This window comes from Neopelma chrysocephalum, unplaced genomic scaffold (genome assembly GCF_003984885.1).
Source record: "Neopelma chrysocephalum unplaced genomic scaffold, ASM398488v2 Primary Assembly neopelma1_75, whole genome shotgun sequence".
Classification (NCBI taxonomy): Eukaryota; Metazoa; Chordata; class Aves; order Passeriformes; family Pipridae; genus Neopelma; species Neopelma chrysocephalum.
Window position 1 is genome coordinate 1215558 of NW_020897736.1, and position 27703 is coordinate 1243260.

General features: G+C 40.0%; 1 protein-coding gene and 1 long non-coding RNA gene across 6 annotated transcripts in view; one reads left to right on the forward strand and one right to left on the reverse strand.

Moving 5' to 3' along the window:
* CGNL1 (cingulin like 1) overlaps positions 1-306 on the reverse strand; it is a 56201-nt gene extending 55895 nt beyond the window's left edge. For 2 of the 5 annotated variants that reach the window (XM_027688445.1, XM_027688442.1), the window contains exon 1: positions 186-306. The gene's annotated coding sequence lies outside the window, so the exon portion shown is untranslated. The remainder of the gene's footprint in view (positions 1-185) is intronic. The other 3 variants (XM_027688443.1, XM_027688444.1, XM_027688446.1) reach the window with 3 other exon arrangements.
* Positions 293-25355, forward strand: LOC113970004. The gene is made up of 4 exons (XR_003535018.1): positions 293-368; positions 3091-3217; positions 24956-25065; positions 25281-25355. It is a non-coding gene; the product is annotated as an uncharacterized LOC113970004 (long non-coding RNA).
* The last annotated feature ends 2348 nt before the right edge of the window (positions 25356-27703 follow it).

Sequence of the window (27703 nt, forward strand, 5' to 3'; positions counted from 1 at the left end):
GCGGAGGGAAGCAGCGACCCGGGGCGCCTCGGGAGCCGCCCCCACAGCCGAGGGCGGCCACCGACCCCGTGCCCGCCGCGCTCCCGTCACAGCCCCGTGCCCGCCCGACCCCGGCCGCCGCGGGGAGAGCCGGGCGACGCCGCGCCCCCCTCAGCCCCCAGACCGCCCGCCGCCGCTCTCCTCACCCGTCCCGGGCCGCGTCTCTCGCTCTCTCTCAGGGAGATCCCCACCAACTCCGTGCCGCTCTCCCCGCCGCCCCGCCAGCCGCGCTCGCCGCCGGAGCCCAGCGCGGACTGCCCGCCCCTCCAGCGGGGGAGGGGGCGCCGGGGCCGGGCCGGGGCGGAGCCAGGCGGGGGGCGCTCCCGCAGGTGAGTCCGGGCTTTCCCGCTGCTTTGCCGCCCGCCCGCGGCCTTTGCTCTGCGTGAGGGGGAACGCGGCGCGCCGGGACCTCCCCGACAGACACCTACAGCCCGCCGAGGGAGGGGAGGCCGCCCCGCGCCTCCTCAGCTCGGGCTGCGGCGAACCGGGACGGAGCGGGGTGACCGCAACAACCCGCCGAGGAAGGAACCCGCGCGCTGTCGGTCGATGGAGGCCGCCTGACAGCCGGGTTTGTTTTCCCTCGCCGTGCGGAGGCGGCTGGCGGGAAGGGCTGAGGCAGCACGGGGACGGGGCAGGGCGGGCGCGGCGCCGGCCGTGAGGAGGAGGAGGAGGAGGCGAGGGAAGCGCTGAGGGAGCCCGGCTGGAGCGAGCGGGGCAGCGCTCCCGGAGCGGCCTCACGGGCACCCCTGGGCACACCTAGGCTGCCTTCAGCACTCGGGGTGATTTCCACAGTGTCTTCAGCCGGACTGGAAATATCCCAAGGTGATTCCAAAATATTCTACACGTGTAGTGAGAACTGAAGTGCTGCCGTACTGCAGCATCTCTCTCCTCTGATCCCTGAGAGAAGGAAAGGAAGGTGCTGAGGACTTGAGGTTTACAAGTGTCATCCCAAAAAAAAATACAGTGTCTACAACCACGTAACAAGAATTGGGCCTCAGATAATTTTTTTCCATGCTCAGAAATCTGTTCTCAAGCTCTGAACCACATAAACCAAGGGGCAGTGTCAGAAAAAAGGCTACAGTGTATGTACGGGGAAACAAACACAACAAAATATGATAGATCCCTATCTACAACAGAAAAATGCAGTGAACATGAGAAGGAAGAATTTAGTATATGAGCCATGAAAGCCATGTCAAAGATGTTCTATGCGAGGAGTAGGGATAGGCAAACATCCTCTTTTCAAACCCGGTAGCGCTGGAGGTCACTGCTCAAATTTCTGTCAGAGCTGCTCTGCTACCTGCTACATGTCTGTCAAAACAAGCCCAATTAGCAAACACGTGTGTGTATATATATATGGAATTGTATATAATTTTATAGATATTCTGTAAAGAATGCCCCTGTCTTAGAATGTATAAACAGAAGAGGTCCAACTAGATAAGAAGCTGTTCCAAATAAAACATCCATATTAACACTGCTGGGGCACTGCATCCAGTTTGGGGTTCTATGCTGGGAAAAAATACATCAGAAAACTAAGTGCATTCTAAGAATTTTAAGGACGTGTATTTCAGTAGTATTCCAAGTCAGTATTTCAGAAGGATCTATTGACTGCTGCAAGAAACAGTCAAAAGCAAAACAAGGAGACAGAGAAGAGTGACTGACAGCAATTGCTTGTGATAAAATACTATACTGATGGTTAATCAGTAGAAAGAACTCTAAACTGTGGGAATTGGACAAATTATAAACAGTTCTAGAGAGGAAACTAGTGAGTTGTTTGCAGACATATGACATATGTTAGCTAACAGGAGGGAAGTATTAGGTGTGACAGGGTCTATAAAGACTTCTATTGTGGAAATATGCACCTCTATGTAATGTATTAAGTTGATTCTCCCTCAAAATGGTTGTTGGGAGGAAAGTCATAGATGTGCGGATTTTTCTGGCCCTTGGTAATGATTTGACTCGTCAAAAAAACATTCATGAGACAGAACAGCCCAAACTTGTGCTGCCATCTTGATTTTTTACATACTTTGACATTTAACATTTGTTTTTCATATGCATTGTTTCACATAACCAGTCCATGACTAGTCTTGGAGCTGTTTAAGTAAAAGATGTAAGTTTAAGTAAAAATGTGTAATGTTTAAGTGAAAGTTTGCTTAGCTCCTTTCACTGTAGTTTTCAGAAAACATATGAAGGTCGTACACCCCTTCAACTGATAAAACTGGGAAACAATGAATGGAAAATAAAGTAATTAAACTTTTTTTTTCTCAGTTACTACGTGAGTTATGTGGCAAAGTTTCAGTTGAACTCACAGACATTTGTATATATGACTGTATTTTATCCCAATTAAAGTGTTAAGAAACATGCTGACACTTTGTTCAGCCTCATATTGTAGTTTTGTAACGTGTGAAGGAATTGCACTAAATAGAAAACAAAATGCTTCATTAAAGGGGTGTATACACCTGTAATTTTCAGGTTATTGTTAGAGGTTAATTAAAACAGTGTTAATAAGTGATGCTGTACAGTAATACATTTCCATTGCATTTAGAAACAAACCAGAAAAAAAAAAAGATTCAATTCTTGCTAAAACAACCAGGCTATGATGACTACTAATCATTATTACATAGGCTATAATTGTTTTCTTTCATGATGTACCCCTCAGATAACAGCTCAAGAGACAATTCAGTTGGTATCTGGCTTGCTCAGCATTAAATTGCTCAGAAAACTGTTCTTTTGTTCTGTATTGAGTTTCAGAAAAAATGTTTTGTATAGTAATTAAGCTAAGGCATTTTTCATTCTTTTTTTTTAACTTTCATTTACTTTTTTTTTTTTTAATTGAAGGGGGGGGAAGGGAAAAAGTTGGGACCAGCACAATTGCTAAAACTCTGGTATTGGCTGTGAGCATCCGAGACTGGAAAGGAGAATTTTGACTGGATTTTGACTCAAAGCTCCATCCTACACTTGGATGGAGGAAAGTTTACTTTGAACCTTTGAACGTTTAATTTTTCATTAAAACTGTACTTTAAATCAAACATTTTGTCAAACTGTTTCTTACAGATCTTTGGCATGTTCTGAACCTGAGTTTTACACGTACTTGATGTACTAATGCTACAAACATGAGGACTGTTCCCTAAGAGCCGGAGTCCAGCTGGAATACTGCAAAAGTACAAGGTTATCCAGTGAGGTAAGAATTTTTGAAGGAATGTATACAAACCCAGCAATAAGCTAAAATTGCACTGAGGACAGAATATCATCTCAGTGCAGGCTGCATTTCCTTTCCCACCCCTCATCCACTTATTTTTCTTTTCCTCGCCTGTAAATTAAGGTTTTGGTCCATGTTTCCAAGGCTGGCTCAACACCGTGATTAATGTTTCTCTGTCCAGGCAGTGTATTATCAGGCAGTTGGGAAAGACAATACAAAATGGAGTTTGCAGCTAAAGCAAAGCCAAACAGTAATGCCCAGCAGTTTGTGCTGCAGATTAATTCCAGCTGCTCCAGCACACCTCGGGAACTGAACAGCACTCCTGAATTCAGCTCTCGCCTTGCCCTGAGTTAGGCTGTGGTGAAACCTTGGCTTCTTAGTGCAGTGCTTGGCTCCTAGCAAGATGCATCTCTCTCTCTGCTATTCCACTACACGTTAAATTGAATTTTGACACTTTATTATAGTCCCTGATTTCCTTTCAGGAAAGAATCTAATCCAATAATCACAGTGGAAAGTAGGAAAAAAAAAAGTCTTTCTCAAGGTATATAATTTCATTGAAACACTGCTTCTGACTCATGTTTTACAATACATGTTGCAAATTTTCTTTGTTATAAAAGATTATAGATGTCTCTTGCTTAAGAAATAATAGTTATCCCTGTTATTACTGTATTCAGTAAGCTGTTGAATAGACATTTTTATCTCTTCTTTCAAGAAGCAATCTTCAAAATTCAGGTTTTCTTTCTAGTCTCTACTGTTATTTTTACTGACTTGTTTCTCAAAACATTTTTTCTTAAGCAGAATATTTACAGAGTTGATTCTAAAATTATATCTGTAAAATTGGATCTGTATCGCAACCATTTTAATAAATGTAAAGCACTTTAGAGTTATATGAGCATGGGAAAGTACCCTTTTATAAAAACCAGACCACTTTGGCTATCACAGAACACCAAGGAACAGTTGTATTTTAAATATTAAATTTACTGTGGTATAAATTTACTTTCAGAGGAGGATATGGGGTATTTGAAGAAATGTAATTGTACACTCTTATCAGATGCTTTTTAATGTATGATCTCTGGTTGTTCCTTGAAAGACAACTAACTAAAAAAGGAGGCCCTTCATTTTCCACCTTGCTTGTATTTTTCCCCATCTTTTCACAGTGGTTTTTCTCTCTCTCCTCTCTCTTCCTCTCCTCTGTCTCTTCCTCCCTCCCTCTTTCTTTCTTTTTGGGGGTAGCCCATCTTTTACACTTCTCCCGTTTCTCTCTTCTCCCAGGTACAGCTGTCAAACACTGGGCACTGCTGACAGAACCCAGGGCATGGGGTTCCCTCTGTCTCTAACCCAGGCACACAATGTTCTCTAAACCAGCCTGAATAATCCCACCCATCAGGCCTAGCCATATATTCCAGAACATAGTGACATGGCAGGAGAGTAAGGCATGCCAAATAAAATGTATAAAGGGACAGATTAAATTGTAAACCAAGAGATTCATATTTTCTTCAAGAGTGGAAAATACCCGGAGTTTACTTTATACTAGCTAATGCATGGTAAGGAAGGAGTTAGGAGATGGAGATTTAAATTGAAACTTCTCTTCTGTGGAATTTAATTTCATTTTAGTGAGCTCAAGTTTACAGATACTCCTCCTGCTGAATGTAAGACTGTACGATTATTAACCTTACTTTTGTAGAAATCAGGAGTGAGATACAATATTCAAAGGTGCAAAGTGAGATGAAGAGAAGGTACCACTGACTTTAACAGCTGTTGAGGGGAAAATATACCCAACACAAAGTTTGGTCACAAATAATATGATAGTTTCAATATTCATTTAACAAATAATATGTTGGCTAGTAATTAATTGAATAATAATCCTGATATGAACTTTAGTTGAAGATTTTGGACACTGTTCTATAACTAGCCATGGCAAGGCTTTCTGAGCTCCCATTCTTCTCCTTGGACAACTTTTGGCTGTATCCACGTTTCTTCCTTCACCTTAATGACACAGTCTTGCTCCCACTAGTCTTATTCAAGTGATCTTAGCAGTGACAAAAGGAGGTTTTTTCCAAGAAGAGCCTGCAGAAATCCTAGGTCCTACCAAGTGCATCTGCATTAAACTTGCAGGTAGCATTGTAGCTGTTACCTGCTCTGCTGTGGTCCATGTGGCTCTCCTTGGGCAAGTCCATTCTCCTGGGATTTGGCTGGGCCCTGTCTGCAGGAACAAACTGATGTTTTAAGAGTAGCATATTCTGAGCCTCTATTTCCACAAAAACATAAAGTTAGTGATTTGTTGACATTATCAATGTATTTATTTGAAGAAAGATTAAAGGGTGCATTGTTTCAGTCATTGCAGATTTAAACTCTGAGTCATTTGTCACAGAAATAGTAATGTAGTAAATGAAATGGCTTCTATGCTCTTTGTGCACATAGCTCTTAAGAACTGCTACTTTTTTCTAGTTTTCAATAATGCCCTCAGTATTAGAACATTGTAGAGCTCCATGCACATATAGATCTATATGTAACAATGCTTTCTAATCTTTTTTAATCACAAAAATAGTACAGAACATGCTATTTTGAAACCAAAACCATGTATCAGGGCAAGGTAATACAGAGACTTTCTGAGTAATTTAATAATCCTGTCTCTTATCCTGAAATAACATCCACATGTAACATTAAGCAAATGTACATGTTATTGATATATTTAAAGTTTAACCTAACACATAAGTATTTGGAAAATTAAGGTCTACATTCTTAAGATTGGCATCCGAGGGTTGAGTCCTGAAGGCAGAATATATTCTGTATCTCTCAGAAATATTAATTTAAAATCTTGGTTTACCTTTATTTAATTAGCTTTTTTTTGTTTATAATGTGTATGAAACATAGTCTTGGTTTAGGGTATGCAGGCAATTTAACACATACCTAGTGTATCAAGGAAAACAGCACATAAGAACAAAATTGTTATTTTTCATGTTTTAAAATCTACTGTTAATCAAAAGTATAGCAGGACAAATTTTTATTTAGTTTACTGTACCAATTAATCCTTTCTGTCACGTGAGGATTTGCAGGTATTGCATCTTATGTTCAGTTTCCTTAAAAACATGTGTGTCTACTGAGAACTAAGGCCGATCGCCAGGAAGGAATTTAGGCTCCTGATTCCCACTGAAATAAAACTATTTCATTGGAGAGATGAAATGGTGAATTACCTGGGTCTAAACCCAAGCATAAACTTCTGGCACAGAGATAAAATCATCACAATCCCATGTAAAAATTAACTTTTTTTTTCTTATAGGCATACATAGATGTCTTATTTATTAATGTTTTGAGTTTTTTTCTACTTTGGACAAAAAAAAGAAATATTTGTGGAAGTCTAAAGCAGTACCCGATTCAACCCCTTTCTCTGGAATGAATTGGAGCGTGTGACCACTTTTATGCTGTGGTGCAATAGCACCGCTTGGTGGCTGCAGTAATTTTAACAGTTTGGTCCTCTGACAAACATCTGGGTAATAGCTTGAAAGTAAAGACCAGGAAAAAATATTATCTTTAATATTTTTACTTTTTTTTTTTTATTTCTAGACACTTTTTTCAATCAGGTGAAGTAGTCCCGTTTAAATCGTTTTGTGAAGCAATATTTTCGAAGAGATATAAACATTTCAGTAATGTTAAGAATATTATATAGGAATATAGGAAACTTTAGCATTCAACTTAAAGGTATTGAACCTTCACCTTTAAAGATAAAGCATCACTCCTGATTCACCTGCAGTATCTTAACTACTGATGAACTGAAGACTTCACAAAATAACTCTATCTTTGCAAGTCTAGGCAAGACCCAGAGGGACAAGTTAAGAAGGACAGGTTTTATGGGATTGGAATTTCCAGCCTTTATAGGTTTATTTGGTCAGGACTGATGCAGAAAGCTGCTTAAGCATGTGCTTAACTTAAAATACCTTCTTCAAGCCTATTCATTTCAATATGACAAACAGTTATTCATAATTAAACATGGAAAATTATTCAGGGCTGAACATACCAGGAAGAGGGATAGAAAATGAATGTGTTACCTGGAAATCCTTTGCTTTTTCTTTTTCAGGGGGGAAAAAATGGTAGCAAACAGATATGGAACTTTTTTACTCATTTGCAGGGTGTAAACCATAGCAGAATAAAGTCAACTCTCTTCTGTCTGAAAAAATATATCCATTGTATATTTAAAAAAATAAATAAGCAACAGAAGAAAGACTTTTAGCCTGTTAAAAAAGAAGTTACACTGCAATAACAATGAATTATGCTCCCACAGTGTCAGATGCATCATGTCAGGGGTCAATAGAAAGGGTCTGCATGAAGTTGAGAGGTTGCTGAAAAGAAGCAGTGTGTGAAGGTCTCTCCTCACTTTGAAGCTCCAGGAAGGAATTCTTGTGTGCTTTATGGGAAATTTTAACCAAACCCCCAAAATCAAGCAAGGCATTTTGCTGTTTGCAGACTCGAATGTACACCTGTGTAAGAAACATTTCACTGAAAATTAAGGGTTTTTTAAATTTTTGAGTTCCACTTGTGAACTAAGTGCTTCACAACTCTAAGTTTTTCACAGCTCTTACAAAGGTACTTTGGAATCTAAAACCATCAACAAGCAAATTAGATGAACTCAGGGAAACTGGTTCATCCTGGCCTTTACCATGGTTTGGTCCTTGCTTTTCTTTGAAAACAAACAGTGTCTTGTATGGGTTTCCATTTCAGATCCCCCAACCATCCATTGTTTTAAGAGAAGAAGCTTCCAGCCTGATTACGAGTCAGCCCAGAATATTTAAGGTATTTTAAATCCTCAAATCTGGAGGCTTTGGTGACGCAATAGGTTCTACCTTTGGCACTTAGGCAAAGTCTGCTCATTGTCACCAGGGCTCAAAGCACCTACAGAGACATGTTCATGTGGATTTGACACTGTGCTGATAAACTAAGCTGATACTCTGGTTTTCAGTTAATGCTGCTCTCTTTAGGAAGAAAAGCTTTCCTTGGTTAGTGTTTTGTGACTGTAGAGGGTGCTCTTAAAATACTGGTGATGGTAATAATGTATGGCAATCAAAGGTTTCTTTTTCTGTAAAGCTTATCAATGTTAGGATGTTTATATTTAGCAAAGAACATTGTTCAGCTCGTGTGTTTTATTTTTGATATGGGCAAGAGTCACTATCCACATTTGCATCCAAAAACATCCCTGGAAACTTTTCTGGATTTAGTTTATTTTTGCAAGTATGTTTCTGCTAAACAATGATAGTATCTTCTGAGAAAACTATTGATGTGCTCTAAAACAAGTTGAAAGAAATACTAAATAGGGTATATTTTTAGTTGCAAGGCCGTTGAGAGTTGGGTAAGAGCTTATTGTTCCAAAGAAGCCATTTAGGTATTCAAAAAAATTCTTTAGTTACATGAAGTTGATGCTCCCACATTGTGCTGGTATTCTGTTGGGAAGGATTTAACTGTATTTTACTCTGGTTTGTCTGTAGTTTTATTGATTGCTTCACCATATTCCCAAGCTATCTGTTTTTTTATACTTCTTTAACTGAATTAGAAGGGTGAAAAAAACCCTGGATACAATAGACTAAATCAAAATTTATCCTGCTATGCTTTTCCCTCAACAATACAATATTTTTTTTCAATATAAAATTTTATGTTCCCCTCAGCGCAGCCAAGAAACAATTGATTTAATTCTGTATGCTTCAGAAATGTTGCTTCTTTCTAGAGAGAGCAGAGTCTATTTAACCTCAGAAAGAGAATTTTGTTTTAATAATCAGAATTGCAATGAGCCCATTTTAAAGCAGAGTAAGGAGAGCTAACATTTCTGAGGTCAGGACCTTCACTATGAGAGCACTGCTCTGTCAGTGCTGGATGGGATGAGCTGTGATCTCTGACTGACATGACTGTCAGAAAAGCCTTTACCATGACTACACTACAACAGCAAAACTAAACTACACTTTTTCTTGAATAGCTTGTTACGCTGGGAGGAGATGAAACAGATGCTGCAGAAGCACAGTTTTCCCAATCCAAACTTTTCTTGAGAACAATTCCTCTGCTTCTCACACTGGATTTATGTACTTACCCTGGGAAGGTGCTTGTGGACGTGAACTCAGAGAATCAGACTTTCCCCAGTGATCCCTCATTGGGGATTCAGGGCGTCACAGGGGCTGTGATTCTTTGCTTCACTTGTGCAGCAGCTCTGCTGTGGGCCCAAAGGAGTGCAGAGAAGTCAGTGCAGCTTGTTTGCCTGGGGAAACCCTGGGAGCTTTTCTGGCCAACTTCAGCAGCATCTATTTTAGGGAGACTTTGACAAGATCACTACATTAGGAAACCTTTTAAGCACAGACCAAGCTTAACAACTGTTTGCTGGCTTCTGATGAGATGAACTTGCCCTGTTCCAATCTCCAGCTTCCACATCAAATTCATCAGTAGAACTTGCAGGTCCCTTGACATGTTTGTGTATTAGGTCATACAAAGGGGACTTTAGGTTACCTATGACTGACTGCAGGCTTGCCATGTGAATAGTCACATGAAACTCTGTGAGAGCTGGCAAAATGAACTATCCCCACATATCAGGCAAGGCTTATTCAACAGAAGAAATGTTACTGCCTGAGGCCTGATGGTAGCAAACATTTCTGTTGTCAGTCTCGTAACAGGGGAATGCAATGATATGCAAGAGACAAAGATTTTGTCTCATAGGGCTTTCCTTCCTCAGGATTTAGGACTGAGTAGTGACTTGACCAAACAAAACCTAGGCTTCCACTGACCTTGTGAAGTACATAAGCTATTAAAATAGATAGTCATGCTCCATTCTTTCTATCACAGGATTTCTGCTGGGCAGTGTTTTCACTTCCCTAGGAGAAACTAGAAGTGTTTCCCCTGAACATCCCTTACACTGAGGTTCTTAAAATGGGAAGTTAAAAATGCAAATCTTGTACACAGTCAAGACTTGAACACAGACTTCCTCTGATCACTGATCCTCTATTCACTGAGCTATTAGATAAAACAGACAGTACTTTTCCTCCCATTTTCTAAGAAAAGGTTGGCATGAATTTCTATCTCTGGAAGAAAGTTCAGAAATTTATTTTGTAGATTTTCACACCTCTGCAGCTCACATTAAAGGACCAGAATGTCAGAAACAGATGAAGCTCAAGACCATCATCTTTTCTTTAGAATGGCCAGTCTGGATGTAATTTATCAACTTGGGTCATTTCTGTGGTGGATCCTCTTTCCCTGAAGCGTGGAAAGAGGCAATGAATGCTCTTCATTCTGGGCTGGAGACTCAGCTACCCAGCAAAGCATCACAGACCAAACCCTCTAACCTGCAGCCACTTACAAAAGTTACCCAACACATTCTAAGTCAAGTCTGCCTTTACTGGTTCACTTTTGACAACACATTCTACAGTTATAGAAAATCTTAAAAACTCAGGAAAAAAAAAGTCTTGTATTGTACAAAACTTGGATTTTTCAAACAGTGAAAGCTGTGAAGGATGCACATGTTGGAATGACAATAAGACAAATGGAAGCTTTCATTGGGAAGATGCAAACCAGAAGACAGATAGCTTGTTTTGCTTTAGGCAAAGCATGAATGCAAACATTTAAACTGGAGAAACTCCCCTTTCCTTCTGTGGCCTCTCTGAACCATTACATTAATTACTTGGAACTATTTACCTACTTCCCTTCGTTTGAGCCCCAGGTGCAGACATTCTGGGTACTGAAAATTATTTTCATTCTTTTCTCTGAAGTGAAAAAACAATATATGGAAACACTCATCTTTTCATCTTTTCCTTTCGGAAACCCATGAAGGTGAGGGGATGGCGTCCTAATATATATATATTGTGCTGGCCTACTTTTTAATACCCCATAACGAAACAGGAGAGTGGGAGTGGGTGTCAGTGATGTTTCTTTTCTGAGGTACAGTGAAAATATTTGTTTAGTTTTGTTGCACTAGCAGGGGCAGCTGGCAATGTTTGCACTTATGTGTCTTCTAACACTTCACCGAGGAGATACCTCTAATCTTTGAAGAAAGACAAATATCTCATTTTGCAAATGTGCTGACCTGTTCTTGTGCAGTGGCTCTGACAGCCTTCTTTGGTGATCAGTGCTAGCCTGTCTTTGAAATGAGTCTTTAAAGTCTGACCAGCCAGACCCAGCCATACACTTTTCCATATGTGAAGCTAGAGAGTTAATGGAAGCATTAAATGTTTAGAAAATAAACAATCAATCTATCACATTAGAAAATTTGAAAAAAAAAAATCACAGCAGAGGCTCAGAACCTAAACTTCTAAATTAGCAACAAAGAGGATCAGTCTCAATATCTATCTATGATTCTTTTTGGCAAGATAACCATGTCTCAAAGCTCTTGCTTAGAGTTTCATTTCCAACTTCCCTCTGAGGGAAAAATGTATTAAACTGTTTCTTGTGCTTGTACTGAGAGGTTCTTCTGCTCTTGATTACTTTGTAATACAAACAACAGACTGTGGAACACGGGCTGTATAGATATCTCTAAATAAAGATTAACAAAATCTATGGCTATTTCCACAAAGTGTATTCAACTTCTCCCTCCCCAGTAAAGAATATCAGTCAATCCCAGGGTAGCCCAGGTCATCATGGGGTGGCTACCGAGTCTGGCTCCCCCTGTCCCAGCTGCCTGGCAGCAGGCCCACCCCGAGAACAGCCAGCTGGCTCTGCTCTGTGTTTCAGCTTCCTCCCAGTTCTCATGTGGACCTGTGAAGCACCTGAGTGTATTTTGCCTGGTCAGTTTATTTGTTGTCAATCCAGAGTTTCCCATTGCCCTGACTGCTGATGGTGCAGTTGGTTTGCACCAAAGAGTTTCCAGCATGGCCCCTCTGCTCTGTCGTTTCTGCTGCTCTGCACTGGCTCTTCAAAAGATCAGATCTGTTTCACAGATTTTTGTGCTTGTTTTCGAGTCAGTTCAGCACTTCTCTGTTCTGATATGGCTTGTCCAGATGCACGAGTTTCTTTTCCCAATCTGCCAGCTTTTGGCCCCAAGCAGACTCACTGTGAGAAAGACAAATCCTTCCTCGACTCTCTCTTCTGTTCCAGCTGCACATCTGTGAAACTGTACAAGCTACGAGGGTGACCCTTCATTTAGAAGATTTCCTTAGAGCACAGGTGCCCACGTTCATCATTCATGATACATACACCAGTCTTCAGTGGGAAATACAATTCCCTCCTAGAACTGTGAGCAATAACAGTGCAAACAAAAGCATCCTCTTCCATGTTCCTCCTCTGATGTCAAAAGGAGAGTATAAGTAGCATCTGCCATAGAAACAGAACTTTGAATTCTAAGGTGTAAATGCATGCATTCAAGGATTTTCAGAGGTGATTTTAGGACTAATTCACTGTTAAAAGTAAGAGAGTACCTCCAGAATAAAAGATGATTTTCTAGAACATCTGTCTTTTTTTAAAATAAAAAGATTATGTATACCCAAAGTATGTAGCAACTTGCTTTCTATTACCAACTGACAACCAAGTATTTTTCTGGAAAATAAAGTTACTTGGCCTAGTGAACATAAGAAGATGATATTGTAATTCATTCAACTGTGTAGTCATGTTTTTAATCCCATTAGATTAATATCCCATTGCATTTAGTTACCTAGCTGAGGGAAAGAGATATTTGTCAGACACTATTTTAATATCTGATCTTTTTTGTTGTATGCTGTCTCCTTATTCAGTAGGACAGCACTGGAAACATTTGTAGTGATATTCATTGCTCCATGTAACCTCGTAATCTTAGTTATGTGCAGCCTCAGCTCGTTAGCACAAGTTTTCCCAAATCTAGCATATTAAAGTCTCTTCAAATTGTTTTCAATCGCTCTCAGTGTCTGGGCTTTTTCTGTGATTGCAGTGTCCTTCCTTAGAAGTGAATTTGAAGGAGGAGAAGTGGTCCATTCCCAGACTTCAGTATCCAACAGAGATGAATTTAAGGCCTCACCACGAGTCAGTGGTGGCCTCTCTGAGCTGGGCAACTGCTAAGTGCAAGTCAGATCATTACTCCAGCTTCAGCACTCCTCTCAGATTTAAACAATGGCATTTACAGGCATAGAAAGAGGTATTCAGCTGTTGGAACAGCTATTTCTGTTCACTTCTGGAGAGAGAATATCAAATCAGGTGCAGCCCTGCCTACTGGCCACATGCTTAACCAACCTCAGTGACACGAGCCACGGCCACCCTCACCTTCACATCCATCCTCACAAAGGCACCAAGGAAGTTCATTCCAATGCCCTTCCAAACCTAGTTAATAGAGCCAGCTCATTCACCATGAATTTTTTTGTTTTCAGTTGTACCCAAATCCACCTGCTTTAATAGGTTCTTCACGACCTTCCCAATCTTGCTACAGCCTGTCAGGAACTTCTTCCCTGAGCACAGTCCATGTGAGCAGTTAGCACACTGACATTTGCTGGCAGGTAAATTGATTGACTTAACCTAGTCAGGATAGTGTCTGAGCTTGTGGCCAATTTAGTTGGACAGAATTACTCAGATACTTGAAGATGCTGATACTATTCCTGCAAAAGTACCTTCTTGAAATGGGGCCTCTGTCACCTGCAAGGATGAGCAGCTGCTGAGTTTTGGAAAAAAATAAAAATTAAACAAACCCTCTGCTATGGAAATCTGTTTTACATTGCCCACTCAATGTCTAATACTTAACTAATTCTACTTATACTGCATTCACACATTCTGATACAAATATCTGTTAAATATGGTGTCTAAAAACTTACTCAGGATTAGTATGGAAGTCTAAAAAGTAAATATATCCAGGAAAGAGAATTAATTTTAAATTGTAATGTTGAGATTGAGAGTCAGTGATTACACTGTGCATGAAATCTATTTAATTCATGATTATTCCTGCTATTTCTGATTTTTACTTCAAATTAAATGGGGCTGATTGTGAAGAATGTTACTGAATTCTTCTGTTTATTTAAAAAGGAAGTTGGAATTTTTGAAGGATGTTGAGTGCAATCACTGTCATAGTGTTTGAGGGTGGAGAGCTAAAGAGTCTGAGAGATCTTTCCCATAAATACAGTGTTCTTCAGGCACAAAGACTTGGGAAGGAAACAATTCCATCTAATTAGGAAAGTAATTTTAAGCAGAAAAAAGATGTAAAAGCTTAGGGACTGTTCTTGTCAGAGAGAGATGTTTCTGAGAAGAATTAGGGCAATAGAGGATTATTGTTTTGTTAAGCCTTTGATTGAGATCTCAGACTTTCATCAGTTCTGTAGCAATGCAAGCAAAGAGATCTAAGGCTCAAATGCATCTCCAGAAAAGAGATCTTGGAGAAAGAAATTAAAATAAAATAAAATTTAAAAAAAAAACCCAAACAAAAAAAAAAACAAAACCAAAAAACAACCCAGAGTAGGATTTAGCTTTTGGGTATTTTTAACACCCAGTTTATAGCCAAGGGGAAGTTTTTCTGTCATCACCCTGTTACTTTTAAAAATGAAGGGGAAAAAAATGTTGCTTTTGATTTCTCAAAACATAGTGTTAGTTATTTGAAAAATTCCAGACCAGAGTATGAAAGATCCTTTAGAGAAAAACTCCAAAGTTGTTGTTTAGAGGCTGCCCTGAGTATAGTCAAGATTAAAGCCCTTAATGAAGGCAAAGCTTACTTATCTGATCAGATTCTAGCATAATGGTCTACCATGTGATATTATTTTGTAAAAGTTACATAACTTTTTGTTTAAGAGCATACTTTACTTTCAGCAGCACAAACAACATTTTTAACCTGTTCAGATCCTTGAGAAATGCAAACAGATTTGAAGAAAAAAAAATGGAATATTTGTTCACAAAAGAAAATCAAACCTTTCTGTGACTTGGTTAAGATGAAAGCAAGACAGGAAACTAATAAAAAGGATCAGAGAACTTGGAAATAAATGTTGACAGGCTTGTGCTCTGGCAGTCTAAAAATCACATACTACTAAGCATTAGCTTTCTGCTTAAGTGTTTGCCCACAAGATTGCCTTTCCCTAGGAGAGGCTGGAGATTACCCACAACCCCTTTGTGTTTGCAGGTTTTCTGTGAGCGTGTGTGGGTCCATCCTACCATTTATCAGCCACAATCACTGAGGTCACAAGTCCCCAGCCTCATTAACAGACAGTGAGCCAATTGAAAAACAACCCTGCTCTCCCTCGGAGCATCTGGACATCTGGTGCAGGACTAGGATGCTTAATTTTGAAACAGTCAGATCTGGGAAGAAACTAGGCAGTTAGGCAAAAAATAGGTAATAAAACTTCAGATACACAGAGTCATAGAGGTTTCCTGTTTTGACAGTAGAATTTGCGGATTACAGCTTAAAGCTTTTTAGGGTTTCTCACACACTGAGAAATAAAGTTTAAAATTTACAATATTAAAAACTTAAGTGGAACAATGAAAAAAAGGAGCATAACCCTACTCCAGTGTGGAAGAGCATCATGAAATCATTAACTGAATATTGCTGGCAGCCTCAGCACACCATGGTGTAGGAGCATTGCATCATCACAGTGTTTGTTACTGTCAGAAAACAAAGATAGGAAACAAGGTGGTTGCTTGGCTCCTTACATGTCTGATATAATGCAACCTAATATGTCACATTAAAGAATTGTTTCTAAGTCCACAGTACAGGCTTGTAGCAATTGCCATTTTCCAGCTTACAGACATAGCCTGAGTGTGACTGGTGCTGTCTGGTGTCAGGGCATCGATCTCACCTTCTGCATTGCCATGAAAATACAGTGCTAATTCCTGCAGCTCAGACTGCTTTCTGCTAAACCATTTACTTGGTTAAACTTCTCACTGCTCTGTTCATCCATTGGCACAGGGAAACTGCTATTGTATCCTGAGAAAATTGCCATTATATACAGCCTTTCCCAGACTAAGGAACCACTTGCTGTACTTTCATTCATCTTTAAAAAGAAAATAGTCACTAAAAATTTTATAATTGAATGCAGACTTCGAGAGTTTTGTTCAAAATGGTCCTCCAGAGAACATAGTGAAAACAGTGTCTCCTAGGACAGCAGTGGAGAAGCTTCCATCAACATTGAGAATGCAAATATTCATTGCTTCTGTAGCCAAGGAAATGATTGGTGTTTTGTGGCACCATATATTTAATCAAAGTAAAATTAGCATTACTTTTCTTTATTGTTTCTTTTCCCTCTCAAGATGTCACATTCCCTGCTGAATATTAGATTTATTCTGGTTAACCAGAAAACAGTAAAATTATCCAGCTTGGAATACAACTTCATTGCCAAATAAAAGGACACTGCTCTACTGCACCGTGACACTGTCTCTTACTGATGTAAATAATATAATAGAAGGGATGACAGCACTTTTCTGTCATCTTAATGCTACAAGTTCAAACTTCTGCATGAGGAAAAGGGCAAAAGAATGTTTAAACACTACTACTTAAAACTAACTTTCCTTTCTGTGTCAGATAAATGAGCTAATTAATTTTTTGTTATGTTCTTAACTAACAAGGTGGAACGAGGCTTTGTAAAGCTCTTCCTACTGTATTTATACAATGAAAGAATAATCCCCAACAAGGAAGTGTTTCTGCTGCTGAAAGAAGAGAGGGGGGAAAAAACCCCCAAACCAACACTGAAGTAGAATAAATGCAACTTATCTTTTCACCCTCTTCCCCAGCTGTACAGAGCACAGGGATGGAAAGAGGGTGCCACATTCAGTTACTTCCTCCCACAGCACACTGAGAAGCAGAGGAGCTGATTTTGTTGTCCAGCTCCAGAAGCAGATGTGGTTTGAATTTCTCTGCACTTGGGGCTGAGTGCACACCCAGACTGAGGCCTGTGTACGTGTACCCTGCTGATTTCCACATGCTCAGACCTGATGGAGAAGGCCTACCTGTAGCTTTTGCAATCACCCACAGCCTGTAAGCTGCTCAAGCACAGCTCCAGAGCCAGGGTTATGCTTTGTCACCAGGAGAGGGGCTGTGATAATGCATGATTAGTCCAAATCCCCGAGAAGCAGCAAGACAGCTGGGACTGCTAAACCTGGCATCAGTGGTTTGTAGTGATCGAGTTGTGCACTGGAGGAGGGAGACACCTGGAAGCCATTTCCTGCTTGTGAACTGTTCTCCCTCCCCCTTCCTCTCAAAGATAAGTGTATGCCATGTGGCTTTTGGCCACAGGGAGTTTTTTTGGATGTGTAACGTCAGGAAGGTTTGCTTTAAAGGCACAAATCCAGGTCTTTTTTTACATATAAAACTTCAAAAGACTATTTTTCCCCCCTCTGATGCTTCCCCCCCACACACACTCCCTCTTCTGACTTCAAATTTTTCCAACTCTGAAAAAGTCTTTGCAATTTCATCTTGAAACTGTCAAATGCACTTTAACAGACTAGAGACTGCTGAGGCACTGGCCTGAGTTTTCCCAATGCCAAAGCCACTGATTGTTGCTTTCTAACCATCCCTCACTAACATACAACAGGTTAAGATCTCCACACATGCACACATCCCCTTGAGTACTCCAAGTTTCCTTGGCTTTGCAAAGTAAGCACATATTTTGTCCATGAGAATGCCTTTGAGCAGTATCTCTTTTGTCAGTTAGGTTTCTCTAGTGCACTGTAATTCTTGACAGGAGACATCTCCAAACTTCTATTTTTTTTTCCTGCCTCTGAAAACATTTCATTTGACAAAATGGTCTCTCTGTTTTAGCTATTGAGCAAGGTGTTGGTCCCCTCAAAATCAATAGGAGCCACACCAAATTCTAAGGCACCAGAATTTTTCACCTGCTACCTTTAAAACCACTTAAAACTAGAAGCACACAATGCTTTGCCAGTTTGAAACTACTCCAGCCTTTTCTTGATATTTTCTGTGGAACTGTTGGTCTTAGACTAGCAGAGGTGGAACACTCCTGTACTTCTGACACAACTTCATAAACTACTTCCAAAAAATTAATTTTCTTTCTGCTAAAAGAAATCCTAGTTTTACTAGCTGAAATCTAGAAGTTTTTGAAAACAAATTCAAAAAAAGGTTTTCAAATGTTAGGAGGCCAATAAAAATGGATTTGTGAAGTCTCACACAAAATGTCACCCATAAATATTCTTCAAGGTTTTGAGAAAACTACTTCTTACCTAAAGACATTTGTTTTAACGTACAATTCAGTAGTATTTCATTATTATACTCTTGCAGTAGTTGTAAGATTAAGCAAAAGCCCAAATACCAGCAGTTTCCCAGCGGCCAGGCAGGTCCAACAGGAAGGCAGGCAGGCAGTGTGCAGGGCAGGGGCAGCCCAGGAGGCAGCAGGCAGAGCTGGGATGGAGCTGGGAGGTGAGCCCAGCTCAGGGTCTGACCAGCAGAGTGAGGGCCAAGCACAGGCACACCTGAGACCTGGCTCAGGCAGGGACTGAACCCCCAGGGCTGAGCTTGACTGCAGCCCCATGGGCAGGGGTGGGGACAGGCCCCAGGTGAGGCTGCTCAGGGCCATTAAACCTTATTGGTGCACTCAGGCCCCTGACATAAGTCACTGGAACATCCAGAATCCTATTTTCATGCATAAGCAAGAAAAGAGGAGAATTATGATTGTGGTTTGACCTGTGCTGCATTTTCTGACCCCCGAGTGCCTGATTGCTCAACTATGGTATTACAGTAATGCTGTGTCTACTCATAGTTTATATAAACACAGAGCATGTTAAACAACTGACTTATGATGTGATACTTTTGTTTCCACTGAATTCTAGACCATCTGTGTACTAAAAAATCTCAAGACTTGGAAAGAAGATCTGATCTATTCAGTTTTTTCACTAAGTAGTTACAGATACTACTGGAGTATTCTGTATGTACTTTGACATTTATATTTCATTCCTTTTCTCATTGCAATTAAGCATCTGTTGGATCCCAAGGCTTGGTTGATACTTCTATACTTTTTAAATGTCTTTGCTTATCTTAAACCTTTAAAATTCTCTATTTATGTGCTGTTCAAATTATAAAAATTAATGCAAGCTTTTTTTCTGAAGACTTAGAGTTGCTATAGCAGAGTTTCAGGTTGCCTGATTTCTGAGAAACAGTTTGGTCCTTGTCTATTGACAAGCAATGTTTTCTTTTCCACCTTTCCTAGCTGAGGTGATACGTATTGCTCTCTCACACTCTGGGACACAGAGCACTGCAAGATACAATTCTAACAGGCAGTCTGTGCTTCTTGGAACAACTCCTGAGTGCAGCTTTAAGTGTCCAGTTGGCAAACTGTGTACCCCACTCTAGAATTAAAAAACACATGATTCTCCTGTCGGCAGAGAGAAGAATCAAAGCATATCAGCTTCTACCAAGTTCTCACTGGGTAAATCCTGGCAGAAAGGATCCATTTCAGTGCCTCACACAAAGGGGTTGGATCCCAGCAGGCTGTTGGAGTAGTTCCTGCAGTACAGTCATTTGCTGCCTTAGTTCTGGCTGACCAGCACTAGAAGCAAAAGAGTAACAGGCAGTGATCCAGGTGACAAGAGGGAATAGGGAAGAAGTTGAGGGCACCTGTGCTGCGTCACCCCAAAAGCCCATGTAGCTCAGGATCCTGCTGTGAACAGCAGTCAATGGGGGGTCCCTTGCAAGAGGGAAAGAAATGCTTTTCAGCTTTTCCTTGCAGGAACCGTGTCCTCCACACCTCTTGTTTAGAGAACCACAGTGGGCAAGACAACTGCATAAAAGCTAATAATTCATGTTTAATGCAAGATAAAAGGGATCCAGATCTTGCTGATATAAACAAACAGTGTTGTTGGCTTCAGTGCCAGTTGTGTCTGCTGAGATTATTGCCTAAAAATTTTACACAAAAAGAGTAGCCCGAATGAAGACATTACTCAGTAGCTCTATCAGACTTCATAATCTGTCTGTATTTTATGTCTTCTAGCAGATCACAGCACTGCTCTGTTTCTAGTCTGACACTTTGTTTTGATTTTAATAACCTAATATGAATTAAAATAGCAGGTGCATAGCAACACCTCTTCAGAACGAGTGTTTGATGCTAATAAGCATGTTTAGCCAAGATGTTGCTGAGCCATGGCTTTCATCTCAGCCTGTACAATACATGTATGATTTTAAAAAAATTAACCTCTTAGCTGCTGGCTTAAGGATTGTGAAAAGCATGTATAAAATATCAACACAAAACTTATCAGTCAGTGAAATGATGGGAGATCATTAGGAAAACAGGAAAGATTCTATGTGGTCAGACTAACATCACTATACTCTGTATTTTTGCTAATAATGCTGCCAACAGTGGAAAAGCTGGATGTGGTCTGATAAGAGACTGATGCATGTAAAAGGAACCAAACACTACAGAGAAGGATTCTTGCTCAACATAAAAATGAAACAAAAATCTGTCCACAGACACAAGCAAACTGCAGTTGCATCTAGTGGAAAACTGAGGGCTCATTGAATGAAAGGGTTAAGGAGGGGATTACAAGAATGAACTCCAGGCAGCCAGTGGATTCAATTCCCCTAGATTGTTGGGAGAAGGAAAAAGCTGCATATCTTTGTCTCTTGTAATTGCTTTGTTCATTACCCTCCTAAATCCCCAAAACAAACAACAAACAAGCCAAGCCCTCCCTTCATACAGACGTGGTCCTGCTATTACAAAGGTTCCACTTGTTAAAAACACTCTTGTCTATTTTGGGGCTTTTTACCCTTTTATCCTCTTACCAGGTTGAAGGTCAGCAGAACTCACAAAGAAAATATTGTAATTTGTTTTGCCAGTAAACTAGGACTTTACTGGAGGCACAAACGGTATCAGACTGGGATAGTGCAGACTTCATATTTGACCTGGGTCCAATCCAGAATTTTGAAAACACAGCTCGGTTGGACTCAATAATCTCAAAGCTCTTTTCCAACTTAAATGATTCTATGATTCTATTATGGGTTCTGCTACAACAGGATCAATGTATCATTTGATTTCTCTTCCAGCTTCTGGGGCAAACCCTATACACTCCATCATTATCTTAATCAAACAGCACATAAGATAAATTCCCTGCATCACTGAAGTTTCCAATCTCTCCATGGTTTCAGTACTTGAACAGCATTTTGTGTCTCTTATTCTGAATCATCAGACTCTGCACCTTCTGATAGGAAACACCAGTAAAATGGCAGAAATTAAAGAGAAATCCAACACACACAGTAGCATAAGAGGGATTTCTGAAAGCTGCTTATTAAATTCTGTTAAAAATATTGTTGGTCTTGGATATGACTTTGTGTTAAAGGTATAATTGCATTAATTCTTAGCAAGGAAACAGAATTTCTTAGGTGAACACTTCCCCCAGCATCTTGATTCATTCTCAGTTTGGACGAAGCTGTTAATAGGCTGAGTTCTGCAGAGTCTGGGACTCTGGTAGGTCTGGGTGCACTGCATGCCTATTTTCCATGGCTAAACCTATGCATTTGGAGTCACTGAGCCTAAACTGTGCAGCATAATTAGAGGAATGAGCCTCAGGTTGCTTTGTCAAAACATTCTTTAATTGCTGGATTTTAGGATTATTGGATTAGAAGATTAGATGGGATGCCTAGAAATCTTAAATTGGAGCATCCACTAAAGTAAGGCTTCTCATGAATCTGATTTACAATGCATCTATAAACCTCTCAGTTTGTATAAGTTGCTGTAGCAATTGTCCAAATATATTTTCATGGTAGGAAAATATGGGCATATTAACTATGTTTTTTCTGACCTCCCTTCACTTCTAACACATCTTAGGGAACCTGGTAACTTTTCTCCATGAGAATCAATTGCCAACTCTGCTGTAGCCCGGGGGGATGGAGTGCTCTGAGCTTGGTCTCTGGATCACTGAGCTTCCTTGCCCACAGGATGCTGAAGGAATCCTGATACCAGCCAGACATGGCACTCACCCTGCAGTGGGTGATCATTACTGAATTACATCATGAGCAGTAAGCACAGCTGCATTTTTTGTGGCATTCTTACAAGACTGACTCTGTTGTCAAAGCATTTTGCTCAGTGTCTCTGAGTCACAAGAACAAGGTGCACTACAGGTCCTCCTCCTTTTCCTTCAGTGCAGTACCAAGTGCAGAGACTTCACACACGGCACTAAGGAAGTTATTCCATCATTCCTCATGTGAGCTTATCTCACTTCTAGGGCACACTCAGTACTTCACTCCTAAAAGTGTCCGTGAGAAAGATTTCTCCAGCTGCTGGTGCTCTCCCTGCTTGGCCCAATGTGTCACATACCTCACAAAAAAGGCTGTCTATGTGTTGTATATCTGTGTGTGTATGAGTAGAGGAATAATGGCACAAGGATAAACAGATCACCAAACAGGGAGGGAAATTCAGGCCATGGCTCAAATTCCTCTTAAGAAAAATGCTATGAAGTTGGTCATGTCAGTATGGAGCAGAATTGTCTGGTAAATTCTGCTGGAGGTTCTGAGCCCACAGGTTTGGAGTCCAGATGTTTCAAGTGGGACAATTGATATAACAGTGCCATGTTGCTTTTTCCTGAGATGGTTTTGTAATTATTAGGAAGATGAGTTGTAATTCATTTACCAAAGAGTTTTGAAAGTTATTATTAATAGTCTGTCATCCAGTTTTGTGAAGCAAACAGGACTTCTGTTCACAAGCAATATGGGGACAGCTGTGCTGGCCATATTCTCAAGATAGGAACAGAGTAGTCATCCACACTTGGAAGCTCCATATTCCTATACCACTTAGTACTTGCACTGCTGAAATGACAGCATCCAAAATAAAAGCCAAAGCACTGAAGTGTCCCAGTATGATGAAGATCATAACTGCCTGAACAGAAGGATCAATATGGGAAGGTGTAAATCACATTCTTATTTTCTGGGGTAAAAGAACAAAATACTTTGGTACAATTTTGGCATCTTCTAAAGTCAACTGGTATTTTTGTCCCTGATTTTGGCTGTGCTTTTTGGGTCTGGCAGTCTTGTCAGTATTTAAAATACCTGAATAAGTATAATTATATCTAGTCAGAGCTTTCATATTTTCAAATTGAAACTGTAGGAATAAAAAAGGTAACAGTTTATCACTTCATTCTTTGGTAACAGAGCTCTGTGAAAAATAAGTGCTTTCACTAAGTTCCCACTATTTCAAAAATTTCTGTCTGAGGTAGCACAGAGCTCTCCAACTTCCCTTAAAACAGTGATCTGTTTTACTGTTTAACCCAGGGACTGATAAAAATGGTTATACAATTGGGTAGCATAAAATAAGGAAATAAATAGCTCAACAGATGTTCACTGGGATACATTTTTTTCTCTACTGTGGGTGGCTGCTCACTACTGTCCAACTAAAAAGAAAGTACCTGCAGGAGCCCTTTGCCTGCCTACACTAAGTCAGCCTGGCTAAGGCTTGCCCAAGAGTCAGAAGCAAGGGAGTGTGTGTCAGTGACAGGACAGGGAGCTCAGTGCAGGGCAGGCCCTCACCAGCGTGGCCTCTCAGCTCAGCAGCAGGGAGTGCAGCTCCTGTTTCCCCCCATTCTACCCCAGTGCAACTGGGATGGCTTCAAAGAATATTCCACACATGCACCAGTTGGAGTCTGAGCCTGTGTTTAACCACATATCCTCCTGAAGCACTTATTTCTGTGAGACACTGCAGCAAAACTCCTCTACGAAAGCTGGAGCACATGGCCTGAAAACAGGGACAGAACTGGACTGGAATCACTTCCCACCCCCGTGCTCACCCTGTGCTCTTAAATATAACTATAAACTGGAGGCCTGGAAATCTCTGGCCTCTTCTGAATTGCTCCCATGGGTAAAATTATCCCCAAAGAACCACACACAATTTGGGGGTCACTAGAATTGCTGCTAACTTTGTGTCAATCAACCCTTTTTTTGTGTGTCACCGGCTCTAAAAAGCCAGTTGGCTTTTTTGGCTTCTTTACCTCTTAAAAGACATGCAAGATTTATTTCTAAAGGGTTTTATACTTATCAGAGATTCACAGAAAGAGAGAAAAGAGTAGAAGGTTATAGTAAGTGTGTGAATCCTGCCATTTGTATTACCAAAATATTTTTGTAATCAAAAATATCCTTGCCAGAAACAGTTTCAGGTTTCTTTGGTATTTAGAAATCCTTTGCTAAACAAAGTAAAAATGAATGATAAACAAAATTGAGTTTCCTTTGAGCCTGATGTTCTTGCAGCTGCACTCCACTTTTAAGAGTAACCTATTAGCAATTAATTTAGAATGACACTGGCAAGCAGTTCCCAGACTTTAATTAATATCTTTTTGACAAGCTCATAATCTTTCTAGTTAATAAAGTCTCCCTTAAATTAGTTTAACTCTGATTTCACTTACCATTGTAAGCAATCAGCATCAAATCTAGGGTACTTAACAGTACTTTCTCATTTCAAATGCCTTTAGACAGAGAATTTATAGTTACATTTTAAAGAGTAGAAAGAGTGTTTGATGAAGGTCACCCTCAATCCTCTGGCAGAGCTGGAAAGAAAATCTAGGTGCCTGATGCCCTTCTGTCGTGTGATTGATTAAGCAGTGGGGCTGTCTCCTCTCTTAGCATCTTGCAAGGAAAGGATTAAATTCTCATTCCAAGTTACATAATTGATCCTTTTCCTTTATGTCAATATCAAGATCTTTGGAAGTTGTAGTACAATGCTGTAGCTCTAATATAGTGAGTCACTGTCTGTAAAAGTTACTTAGATAATGAGTATCAGTACAGGACAACTTAGGGGGCAATTTCTCATTTAAATTTAATTCTCTTAATATATTTGTCTACTTCTGAAAACTTTGCCCTTAGAGTTCTGTGTCAGTTTTGCCCACATGTCTCAAATGCAGAACCAACCTACATGAGGATGTTTTACAGCCATGTTACCCTGTGCTGTGCAAGAGGAGACAATACTGTGAATTAGAAAAGATGCTGAGATTAAATCTCCTTTTTCCTCTTGGTAAGTCAACAACTTATATATAAATGTTCTGAAATGTGCTATATATATGCCTGTTGCAATTGTGTATTATGAGGAAAAAAATTTTAACTGTAATAAGGTAATTTTTGATATGTAAGATCACATCACCTTTCTCTCTACTTTGCCTACAAAACAAACAAAGAGGTGCACAAGTTACTGTCAGGCTTTGAGCCTGAGAGGTTTTTTTCAAAATTTAGAAAACTCCGACTTCCAAACTGTAAAGTTTTAATCTGACTACATCTACAAAGAGAGGAGATCTTTTCATTTTAAAGGTAAGCAATGTTTTGTGTCTAACAGACAACTGTAAGAAATACTCGTGTGAGCATTGGATGACTCTACTGTAACATGCTGCCAAGGGAGACTGAAGGTAATCATTTTTGAAGGTGATTTTTGCCAAGTGAGGATATAACACTTTTTTTAATTTGCTGTTTCACAGAGATGGCTGGTTTTAATTTTTATTTTTCATGTAAGATGAAGCTTGATGTGAAAATGAGGTATGAAAAAACCAATATTTGCATATTAGTCTCCTTCATCTTATATAAATGTAAAAGCCTAATTTAAAAATCTGTCTCATTAACAAGGACTAAGATAATCAAGGTGACTGAGAAAGATCATGTTCTACAACTTGATTGGGATCCCAAGACCAGGAGATATCTCACCACCTCTAGAAGTTGTGAGCGCTCCAAAAGTATTTGCTTAAAACATATAACACTGAAAATAGCATGTCCCAAACACCCTTTAGAACAGTTTTAGCAGCAATAGGCACCACCTTGGAATACTGATTTTGTACAAAGGAGTTATTTTAGGTTGCTTCTTTGTTCTTTGGCTTTTTTCCTCTTAAGTCAACACTGGGGGGAAAAAAAGAGATGAAGGAGATAGCTAGCAAGGAAAAGTGCAAAAAATGTTTTCAATCAGCCGTTTGTTCCTCAGCTGAATTTGCACAGTTCTTCCCTAAGAGCCTGTGACAGCATCAGCAGCCTGGAGGCCTTATTGCTGTGACAGTTCCTACAGTTCTGTGGCAGAGATAATTCCATTCCAGAAGTCACAAATTAGAAAATGGTTTCCTACAATAAAACACCAAATGAAACCCAACATGATCTTCCTCCTTTCTCATGCGTGTCAACTGTAAAAAGTTTCTTTGGCTGGAATGTGGCTCTGATTACATTTCTCTATCCCAAAATAAACATGGTGCAAAAGAAAAGGGTACAGGGAGGAGGGGAAAGCCTGTCAATGGGCCACCCTCAGGAAACCTCACAAGATCTACTGTCTGTCTCTGCAAGCCAGGGAAGAGCCAAGGAAGTGATCCCAACTTGGTGGTCTTATTCTTAATTAAAACAAATGAGGCTCTTTCAGCTGCTGCAGATAAATATTTGATGAAAAGGAACAGGGACAGATGTCGAAAAACTGTAGTAAATAAAGAATAAGACCAGAAGAGCAAATGTTACAACAGTATTTTATATTTAAAAAAAAAAAATCATTTTACAGATTTCTGTCAAATGTCGAATTTTACAAAGATCATTCCAAAAGTGGGAAGACTAATTCTTCATATTTGCTTTGTTGAAGTAGAATGAAAATACAAATGCATATAGATAAAGAAAAATTTTTAAGTCAACTTGTTGCACATTATGTGGCTAAACAAAAGGCGAGTTTTTGGGCCAGTGATGAGACAGAAGACTTGAAAGTTATCTGTACACTTCCATGAGTTTATGTTAATTTTTGGGTGACTAATAGAGTTTTGCTCCAAAATATATGTTAAGGATGCACAGTGAGAAGCTGCCCAGCAAAATCCAGTAGCAAGATCCCTGTTGCAATAACCTGTCTTAATATTTGTAAGCCACAGACTTTCTGAATGGTTAATTTTATCAGGTGAATGTGATGCCACTCAACCTTTTCCTGTGTCACAGTTGTATCCAAGTACACTTGGATGGAACTTCAGACTTCACCGTGCTCCCAGTGGGGATTTACACAAGATGAGCTCCATTTCAGTTACTCTGTACCTTGAGAGCACTGGGTCCAGATGAGTTTATCTTTTAGCAAATTCATTGATAGCATTCTGTGAAAAAACTGATCTAAGGGAATGAACTTCAAAGTAGGCCATAAAAGAAAGCTGAGTCATGAAATCAAGGAAAAATGTCAGTATTTGGCTCTTTCGGGATTAACATCTTCGTTGTTAAGTGTTATTTTGGCATTGCCTGCTGGTTTAAGGTCTGATTTTGCCATTCCTGGGTAAAATGGATGTTTCCATTGAGTCCAGTGGAATTACACATCTGAGTGTGAAAGAACTGATTTTATAAGTAGGCTTTACAAAACTGCTGAGTGAGCGTGAGCCATAGGAGTGTCAGTGGAAATATTTCATGTGATAACATTTAAAAATAGCATGGTGATTTGAGCCATCAGAAGCTGGAGAAATTGGTATAATCCAAATTCTAAAAAAAAGAAATATTAGAGTTATGAGTGAATGGAGTCCTGGAATATAGACCTGACTTTGAAGATGGATGAGAAGAGAAAGTTGAATGACTGCAGTGCATAAAAGGGTCTACCTGGGGATAGTGTAGAGCCAGAGAGTCCAACAGTGGGCACAGGTGACAGCAGAGCAACATGCAGTGGCAGCAAATAAAAG